Source organism: Calidris pugnax, unplaced genomic scaffold, assembly GCF_001431845.1.
Source record: "Calidris pugnax isolate Ruff unplaced genomic scaffold, ASM143184v1 scaffold10, whole genome shotgun sequence".
Taxonomy (NCBI): domain Eukaryota; kingdom Metazoa; phylum Chordata; class Aves; order Charadriiformes; family Scolopacidae; genus Calidris; species Calidris pugnax.
Window position 1 is genome coordinate 2,857,901 of NW_015090795.1, and position 9,632 is coordinate 2,867,532.

The window sequence follows — 9,632 nt, forward strand, 5'->3', positions numbered from 1 at the left end:
CACAAGTGCCGTTACTGGGAAATAACAATTTCATAGCAAGACACTGTTTTTCACAGCAAAAAGACAGGTTATAAAAACCACGCACTGGCTGATCAAATCAGATGCGGCTGTAGCAAGGAAAGAACACTCACTCTTTTCAGTATGCACCTAAATCCTGACTAAAAGGCCTGGAAAAGCAAGGAGAGACCAATAAAACACTGAATGTACGGAAAAAAGCAGGAGGAATTACCAAGGACATGCTCCTTATAGAAGGTGCATGCATTCGCTGATTTCAGGTTCAGACTGAAATATTTAAGCACAGTTGTATCAGCTGGAATAACATCCCCCAGCTAACACAGGGCTCAGTCTCAATCTGATTTGTAACTGCTCCTTTTAAGGGTCAAAGTAGTTAAAGCCACACTGCATTGCACTAACGAGCAAGGGCTCTGCTGCAAGAACTCTGAGCAGAAGGGATCAGAGAAATCACATTATTTTACCTACTTTATCTCTGAAACAACTTCAGCGCTTGAACTCACTAAAGAGAGAGGATTAACAGGACTGACTATTTTTTACTGTGTCATTCACACAGGATTACTCCTTCACCAGCTGTTTCAAGGAATAGAAATGAAGTAACAGGTATGAGTCCCATAAGGGTGGTATTTAAACGCGGCCTTAAGGCCTTTTTGGGGGACACTCTTTTATTTCAGATGGGAATTCCTAGACAGCTCCTTCCCTTGCTCCTCTCGTACTTCTCCCTAACCTTCTACCCCTCCAACATTAACATATTTGATGAAAATCCAGCAGTGGCTTCACAGGGGCATCTCCATCCTACGGCTGCAGCCTTCAGCAGATCTGGCAGGGGTTTTTAAAGCAGTGGCTCAAGAAGAGATGAAAAAATTCCTTAAACTGAGATTTTTCTCTTGGTTCCTTCCGAGAGGCAGGTCCTGCACCACGCCACAAAAGCTTCCAGAGAAAACAGGCAGCTGCAGGGATGAAGTCAAGCTCAAAATTCCTTCTCAGTGAGATTTTTATAGTCCTTACAGGCCCCAGGGAAAAAGTCTGTTAAGATGAGGATGAGAACTTTTCAAGGAGATAAAAAGTATTAGGACTGGATACAAACTGATCTTATTTTTCAGAACTAATATAAGGTCACGCTTAATTTTGAACCACAGGACATCTGGTGTGAAGTCTGAATATCAGTAATATCTGGACTTGGGGAAATTCAGAAACCCTGAGTTTAAAAGCAACAGTCAAAGGGTTGTGTCTGAAACAACAAAAAGCATAGAAAAAAACCCCCTAGAGTCAGAACTCTAAGTATCTCTTTTTAGCCTGTACTAATGAGACAAACCAGCAATTTGGCTACACTGCCTAAGTATATTTTTACATCATACATGTATTTTGATAATAAAAACACTTTCAGAAAGCTCCACTTGTTCCAGAGTAAGCAAAACAAGGGACTGTTCATAAAACAAATAAAAATAAAAACCAGAAAAACCCCAAAGCACATCGAGTCTTCAGACAGCATATACCATCGCAAACCAAAAAATTCATATCCCTGAAAGACGAGATGATCATCTCCCACTTCTCTACTTATATTCAAAACAACCTACGTTTTCAGAAGACAGAATTCCAGTATTAGCTGAGATTTCAGAACATGAAGTTTCTAATTTAAAAAGTGCCACCACAAAATCTGTGAGCGTGGTAATGTAACATTTCTAAGCTTGCTACACGCGAACAGGAGAGCTTAATAAACTCCACGTTAAATTTGTAAACTGTTTGCACCAGAAACTACTCATTCTCCTTTTCCCACATCAACCGATTGCAACTTGGAAATGATTTATATTTTACTTGCCTCGTAAAAGCACAGTTGTAGCAGATCAGCAGACAAGCAAAGCTTTGCAAGGCTGTTTGTTTACTTGAGGAACAAAGCACATACATTTGGGAGCACGAAAAACAATTAGAACACAAAAGTTAAATATTTACTATCACAGGCTGGTTACGGTCTTGCCAACACTTGTCAGGATTTCCATGTGCTGTGTTCAAGGTGATGAAAATCCATCACTGGCAAAACAGGACCAGGTTTGCCCCAAACCATGATGTTGAGAGCCAGGAAGAAGAAATAAAGTGGATCCAACAAATGTCTCCTTTTTTAGGTTGTGTTTTTATTCCTTCTTATCTTTTCTCCTCTAAACATAACACTGCCCATTAGGAACGCAAAACATCTGCTCCAAAGGCATTTTTAATCCCTCATCTGCTCCAGAAGAAGAGGGGAACCAGATGTAGTGACTTCAAGGCCTGCGATGCTCTCATCCAGTGAAAGATGACAGAATCCACACTCCCCGTTTCCAAGCATAATTGCAGGCATTTAGAAAGAACGGCAAAGATTTCAAGACTTGAGGAGACACCCCAAATTAAAATGCACTGACAACTTTTTAAAAATAACTGCACTAATTTCTAACTTTGTTTCCAGTACGGCAATTTCTGGATTGCCTTTCTGAAATCAAACTAATAAATGCTGACAGAGGAACCGTATGGAGTAGTCTCTTAGGCAAAACCGAACTGAGTAATTTCTCCATGTGCAGCATTTTAGCTTTTTCACTGCAATTCTAAGCATTGATGCAAAGTATTCTCATAAACACAGTAACCGAGCTGCAAAATGCATCTCAGGTGCATCCCATCCCTCAGATGTCTGTCCAACCTCAGGAACACCCACTGTTCTCAAGTGTCTGTGCACAGGGGGCATTAAATTGTCACCTACACCACCACTTCAGGGTAAATATAATTTTTTCCCCATTTTTATCTCCTCTACTATACTCTAGTTGAGGGGAGGCTGAAATAAAGGAGATCCACAACGGAAGGTGCAGACAGGGACCTTAAAGACCATCCATTTCCACCCCCTGCCCTGGGCAGGGGCACGTCCCACCAGACCAGGTGGCTCCAAGCCCCCTCCAACCTGGCCTTGAACCCCTCCAGGGATGGGGCAGCCACAGCTTCTCTGGGCAAAGAGCACTGAGGACAGTCCTAAGATCTACTGGGAAGTTGGGCTGGTGCAGAGAGAAAAAAAAACCCAGTGAGAATGGCACAAATGCTGGTGGATAAACTGTAAATTAAAGGCAGACCATCATCTCTCCCATCTCTCTCTGCAGTGAGCTGTAGCATGGAGCCCACCTCGATGGCAGGTGGTGGAAGGGACAAGGGGTGGCAGTGAGGACATCTGCACTGATTTCAGGCTGAGGACACTGCAGATGGGTTTCTTCCAAGAGCTGGTGCCAGCAGGTTCTCCTGCAGGTGCTTCCCCTCCGCACCTCACTTCTACTCTGTCTGCTCTCACCTACACTTCATATGCTGTTTTCTCACAACATTTTCACAGTTTCAGCTTTTCTACCCAAAAATTCTCCCCCAACCCTTCCACACGTGGCTCCCCAGAGCCAAGAGCTTCTCCGGGCTCTGCCCACAGCACCCACAGGCTCCCGCTCCCCGCTTTTTACATCACGCCCTTCCCAAGAAGAACCACTCGGATAAAGTGAATTATTCAAAAAGGCCAGTAACTTTTCAATTAGGTCGTTAGAAGATTTAAAAAAATAAAAATTAATTCATGAGCCACGCAGGTCAGCAGAGTTTCGAGCTGCCAAGTGAGCTTTGAGATTATATTTTAAGCAAACACAGAGATGCAAGAAGAAACAATAAATGGCAAAAAAAGCAAAGATAGACACTGCATAAAAGAAAAAAAAAAGGCCAAACTTTAAATTTGGAGACAGTGAAGACTGTCAGAGACATTTCTTTGAGAACCAGTCAGTCATTGAAATGACATTAAAAATTGGGGGAAGTGTCGGGAGAATAAAGCAGCCATAAATCCAGGAAAAAGATGTCCTCGGCACGTTTTCTGACCCGACTAACCTGCTGAACTCAAGGCACGGCAGCACACAGCTCATCTGAGAAGCCTGGCAGAGAGGGAATCGGTGAGGTAATTATAAAAGCAAATAACAGACTCAACAGCTTCTCCCGAGGAGATTAGATAGTGCCTGCACCACGCAGAGAGGAGGAGAGAGGTGAAAACCGAAGGAGAGCAGGAGAGGTGACAAAGGGACGCTGCGAGAGGTGAGATGGGTGAAGGACCACGGGAGGAACGGTGGGACGGGAGCAGGAGCGGCACGTGCTGCCCAGTTCTCCCAGTACAGGGTTCCCTTTGGTCCTTCCTCCCGTGCCTGGTTGGCTTGGCAAGTCTTGAAGCCCACGCAAATGCTCATTTCCAGGTTCCATTTCAACACCACAGGTAGGAAGTGTTGCTGCTGCTGCTGCTGCCAAGTGAAATTACACTGTTCCTACTACTTTCAAACGCCTGGGATTTACAACTGCCTTTACTTCATCAGAAAATGCTATTACCATTTGCCAACCACAGATTCCAGTGACAGTATTTAAGCTCAACAGTCTAACAGCTGGGAGGGAAATAAGGCACGAAAAAAATAGGATTTAAGTAAAAGGAGCAGCCCCTTTAGTTCCAAATGTTATTTATTACAATGAATATTTTTGTAAGAACCAAAAAAACCAACCCGGTCTACTTACTTGTAAGGGACTAAAACCAACTTAGAACAATACCCAACTGCTACTGGGATAAAAAAATAAAGGTCTGAAGGAATTAGTCTGTTATTTACAGAAGGCTCAGTAATGTCCACTTTACAGGGACTTGCTGTTCCTTTCCACACCTTCAGCCACCTCTCGATTGTGAACAGTTTGTGAGGCAACAACCAGATCTGGGCATCAAACCTGTACAGGGCTATGTATTTGACAGGTAATTAATTATCACCAGCACTTCCCTTATTTGCCATTCTCCCAAGCTGGGTGTCACAGAGGCATTCACATTCCCAGGAACTGCGAATATGCAGAAGTTCAAGCTTCAGAGATCAAATAAATGTATTTATCAGAAGCTCAATGACCTAACGGATTTCAAAACTAAGTATCACTATTATTTTAAAACGTCACAACAAGGAACTTTACAGTTGAAATTATAACTCATTAAAGAGTAATGCATGCTAATTAAATTGGAATGCATAAATAATAATCCATCCTAATGACACTATAATGCATTAAATAATTGTAACCCAAGGGGGCCTGATCCTGCAAAGGAGAACGTGCAGGGAAAGCGTTCCTGAGAGCAGTGAAGAAAACTCACCCTGACCACGCAACCTTACGCGAGAGCTGTCTCATTATACGTTAAATCCCATGTGTTTTAAAATACAGAGAAGCACTGAATCAACGTAAACTTCAAAAATGGTCTTCCATATTTCTGTATGCAACACTTCCTAAGAATAAACCCTTTAGTCATGCTCCAGAAATTTGATGAGTAGTCCAGAGCAAAAGCCGAATTGTTGTGGAAAATGCAAATAGTGCTCAGTGCCATGATCACGGCAGGGTGTGTAGGGCCTGCAGAAATGGGAATATTAACTGTTTGACACTCTCCATTTGTAAATAATGGGAGAAAACCAAAACAACGACACTTGTGCACTTCATTTAGACAAATCAAAGAACAAAGCAACCAAATGCACAGCTCTTGCTTACAGAAATATATTTTTAATCTGCCAGTGGATTTGTAAGAGCACACACAAATGATAACTCAGGCTTAGAACACACAAGAATATTTTAGGGAAAATAAATCCATATATACATGTCCAACAATGTATCATGCACTATTTGCAAACATACCCACTAGTTCTGTGGAGCCACCTGTTTCGTTTTGAAAACTTATTGCAAGCAATTGGAATAGACGTTTATTCAAAGTAGCAATGGAAGAGATTTGGCATTAATGAAGTTCTTAATTATGGTTCCCCAAAACTTTTTTACACAGTGCACGTCCAGCACATTAAAACCAGGATCTTCAGCAGATTAGTGGGAGTTACACACACAGCTGCTACCATCGAAATTCATGCACAATTTTCTTGGGCTCCCCTGTAATCCCAGTCTAAGATTAATAGATATGACATCAAAGCAGTGATATCAATCTGGAAAATCAATTCAGTTCTGGAAAGTTTCATCTGGAAGAAAGTTGACAGTCAGCAAGAAGGAGCTCTGGCACCAGATCTGTGCTGGGAAACCCGGTTACAAAATTGAAACGCCAGCTTTAGAAACAGGTTTCATCATTGGACATCTTTCCTTACAAAGGCCACCGAGGCAGGACTTGAGCTCAAAAATAAACCCACCCAAACAACAGACACCTGGAGAAATGGTAAAGAGGGAGAGAGAAAGCAAACTCCCCTACATCACCTTCCTCTTTAGCACTCACCAGAGGAGAAAATCCTGATTTCACAGAGAAGGATCCAGCCGGCCACGGAGGGGGCAGCAGCAAAGCCCCCCCAAGAACTGCAGAGCCCCGTTGAGCCCCAGTTTTGACACCCCGAGGATGGAAAGCCCCAGCCACCCCGCCAGCGAGGCGTTCCAAACGCATGTGATTGCTGCTAGAGCTCCCCGACCCGTTCAAAGAGACACTGTGATCCTTTAATAACCCAAGTCAGCTCCCAGATTAAAAGCCTTTATATAAAGCTCACAGCACAGATCTGTTTGAAGTGATTTACTCCCTACAAACAGCAGTTCAAGGAACTACAACTTAAGCGACCAGCTAAAAATATTGGGTTTTTTTCTGATTCATTTACTTTGACAGGACTTCTGTAACAAGTTTCATTATACTCGCTTCCTACTTAAGTGTCCAGCCCAGCAACAGAAGAAAGTAAAATGTTTTAGAGTAAGGACATATAAATCTACCAGCTGGGAGAAAGGAAACACATGAAACTGCTTTAAAATCTTCAAATTACTAGACTCCAAGGTACCAGTGCTAAGGATACAGTGATACAAATATATAGAAAACTATTTTAAAAAATCTGGTTTAACTGGCATTTAGCTCTGCTTTTTTTCCTAAAAAGACTCACACTAGTAGATATAATTTAACATTCTCTACTAATCTTAAAGATGTATGACTGCTTAAATACATACAGAATATTGTTCAAAAGACAGATTCTCGTCCTTTTTTCACATGCAAAAGGAAGAATTTATGTATTTTACCACTTTTTACCCCCACTCATGTTTTGTTAAGTGTCAACTGCATAGAATTAAAGTAAATGCAAGGGTTTAAAAGCAGTTTGATAAAAAGACATGACCTTAAACTTGCTGAATGTGTAATCAAAGAGACTGGAGCTCTTCAAAGCACGTTATGGGCTTAAAATTCAAGAAGCAAGGGAATCCTACCTGTTGGGAGGGAACTGTACTGGCTCGTTATCCAGCTCCACATCTTTCTGTGCTTTAGAATTCAGATTTCTCACACCTTAACATACACAAGGAAAACCTTTCTCTACTATCAGTTTCTCTTCTTCAAGAAGAATTCACTAAAAGGAAAAGCTTTCAAGAATAGGCAATAGGATGCTCTCTCTGCATTTGCAGCACAGGCTACTGAGCTCAAAAAACTCTATTCCAGGCATTTAACTAAAAAAAGCTTCTTCAGAAGCTCAGACTTTCTTTTAAATTTTCATTTCAAAAGCAACCTGCTTGAAAAGATCACATCTAGACTGGCTGACAAGCAGACTTTTAAACCCTCTTCAGGATGAAACTGCAAACTATTTGCAAAGGGTGTCAACGTTTTGTAAGTTCCGAAATTAACTAGAATTCTGGTGCTTTGGAGCACGCTTTGGGCTGAGTGCCACGCTCTTCAGCTCTCCTATAAATAACGGACACACTCTCATCTTGGTATCGAAGTACAAATGCAAGATGTAAACAAAACCAGACATAAGTTTCCTAAAATGTTCTGGTTTGAACATCCCCAGCATTTACATTAGGGCATTTGATCTTTTAAAGAAGATATTAAAACCGACAGCATCTCCCCTAATAGCCTGACTGCAGTAACTGGAACAGGGATACAATTTTGTTTTGACTCACTGATACTGCAGGTGTAGAAGAAATTCACGTTACAGTAGGATTGCTTCATGCTAAAGGGTGGGTACTGCAGACAGGGAACTTTCCCAGGAAGAAAAAAAAAAACCCTGTCTAGAAGAAACTACAAATTTTTCACAAACAGTCTCTGATACCAGGACTTTATTTCCCCTGTTTAGAAAGTCCAAGTTCCTACTTTGTTTCTTTTCACCAAAACCAGACGTACAGAGACAGTAAGAATTTGTAAGAGCAGCACTAATCCACCAAGTTTTACGCTATTTGTATGTTAGAATGATGAAAACACCTGTAGAGTTTTAAAGAAATCCCTTTGGTTAAGCTGCCACAGCTCTACCTCACGTTTGGGTGGATGCTGGCTGGAGTCAAGGTGCTGTTTTGTGGTGAGCTCAGGTGATGAGGAGCAGCAGGGCGCTCTCCACGCTTCCCAAGACACGCTGGAAAGCAACTACTGTGAAGAGGAGGAGGCTCAGGAGTAAAGAGCAGAAAATCCAGAATTCTTCAGACAGGCGATTAGTGGTTTTTATGCCGGCCACAAGACTACTTAGCTGCCTTCAGCGGCTTTTAATACAAGTGACACAGGGACCCAAACCAAATGCAGACCATTACCCCACACCATCACTAAATCTATTCTTGAGGAAAAAAAAACCACGACTCAGATGAGTGCCTGCGTTACTCCTATCGCAGTACTGCCCAGCACCAGAGATGCAGACCAGAATGCCATCATGTTCAGAGTTACAGAATCATAGAATGGTTTGGGTTGGAAGAGACCTTAAAGATCATCCAGTTCCAACCCCCTGCCCTGGGCAGGGACATCTCCCACCAGACCAGGTTGCTCCAAGCCATGGCCTTGAACCCCTCCAGGGATGGGGCAAATATAGACTGGTCCTCACCCTTAGAAGCAAGTGACACTGGGCAGAACACCATTGCTCCTTCCCTGCCCCACCAGCCTTGATGTAACCCACTCCTAGAACATCAGGGGTGTCCTACCGGAGACTGATGGGCTGGGGACCACCCTCCTAAGCAAAACGCACCATAAAAAGGTAAAAATCCTCCCCCGGGAGAGGCTTAGGGGTTTTCCCACGCAGTTTATCATCCCATTTACGCAGCGAGCAGCTGTTTCTCTCTCTCTTATGAAAACACGGGCTGACTTTACCCTCATCCCTCACAGAAATCTGACCGACAGCGGGTCAGAAGCGCCTCGACGGGGCGGGGATGGCCGGAGAAGGAAGGGGCAAGGGGAAGGGATGGAAGGCCGCCCCTTCTTCCCCCGCACCCCTCGGAGCAGACCGCTAATGGCAAGCGCTGGCCAAAGGCAGGGAGTCGGGGAAGGAGGAGGAGAAGCAGCCTGTGACAGGAGGCGGCCAGCCGGCCCGGGGACACACCGGCACCTGGCCGCATCTCCACACAAAGGAGGACCCGAGGGCAGGCCAGGAGCAGGGGCACCGTGCGGAGGTGGGCCTGCGGCGGCCGACCCTGCCCTCAGCCAGGGGGTCGCCATGAGGAGCCCCGGAGGCCCCTTCCCGCCTCCGCCCCGCCGTGACGGGTTGTGGGGGGGGATCCCGCAGGGCCCAGACGCCCTCAGGCTGCCCCAGGAGACGGCAGCCGGGGGTAAGCGGTGCGGCTACCCGGGGAGAGGGGCCTGCGGGCGGGGAAGGGGCGCTTCCCGGGGGCGGCGTGAGGCGCAGGTGCCGCCCGTCCCTCCCTCCCTCCCCACCGCCGCCGGA

At 44.4% G+C, this 9,632-nt stretch overlaps 1 protein-coding gene across 1 annotated transcript in view; it reads right to left on the bottom strand.

Annotated features, from left to right (window-relative positions):
• SOS2 (SOS Ras/Rho guanine nucleotide exchange factor 2) overlaps positions 1-9,632 on the bottom strand; it is a 54,350-nt gene that overhangs the window by 44,329 nt on the left and 389 nt on the right. The gene's annotated exons all lie outside the window — the stretch shown is intronic.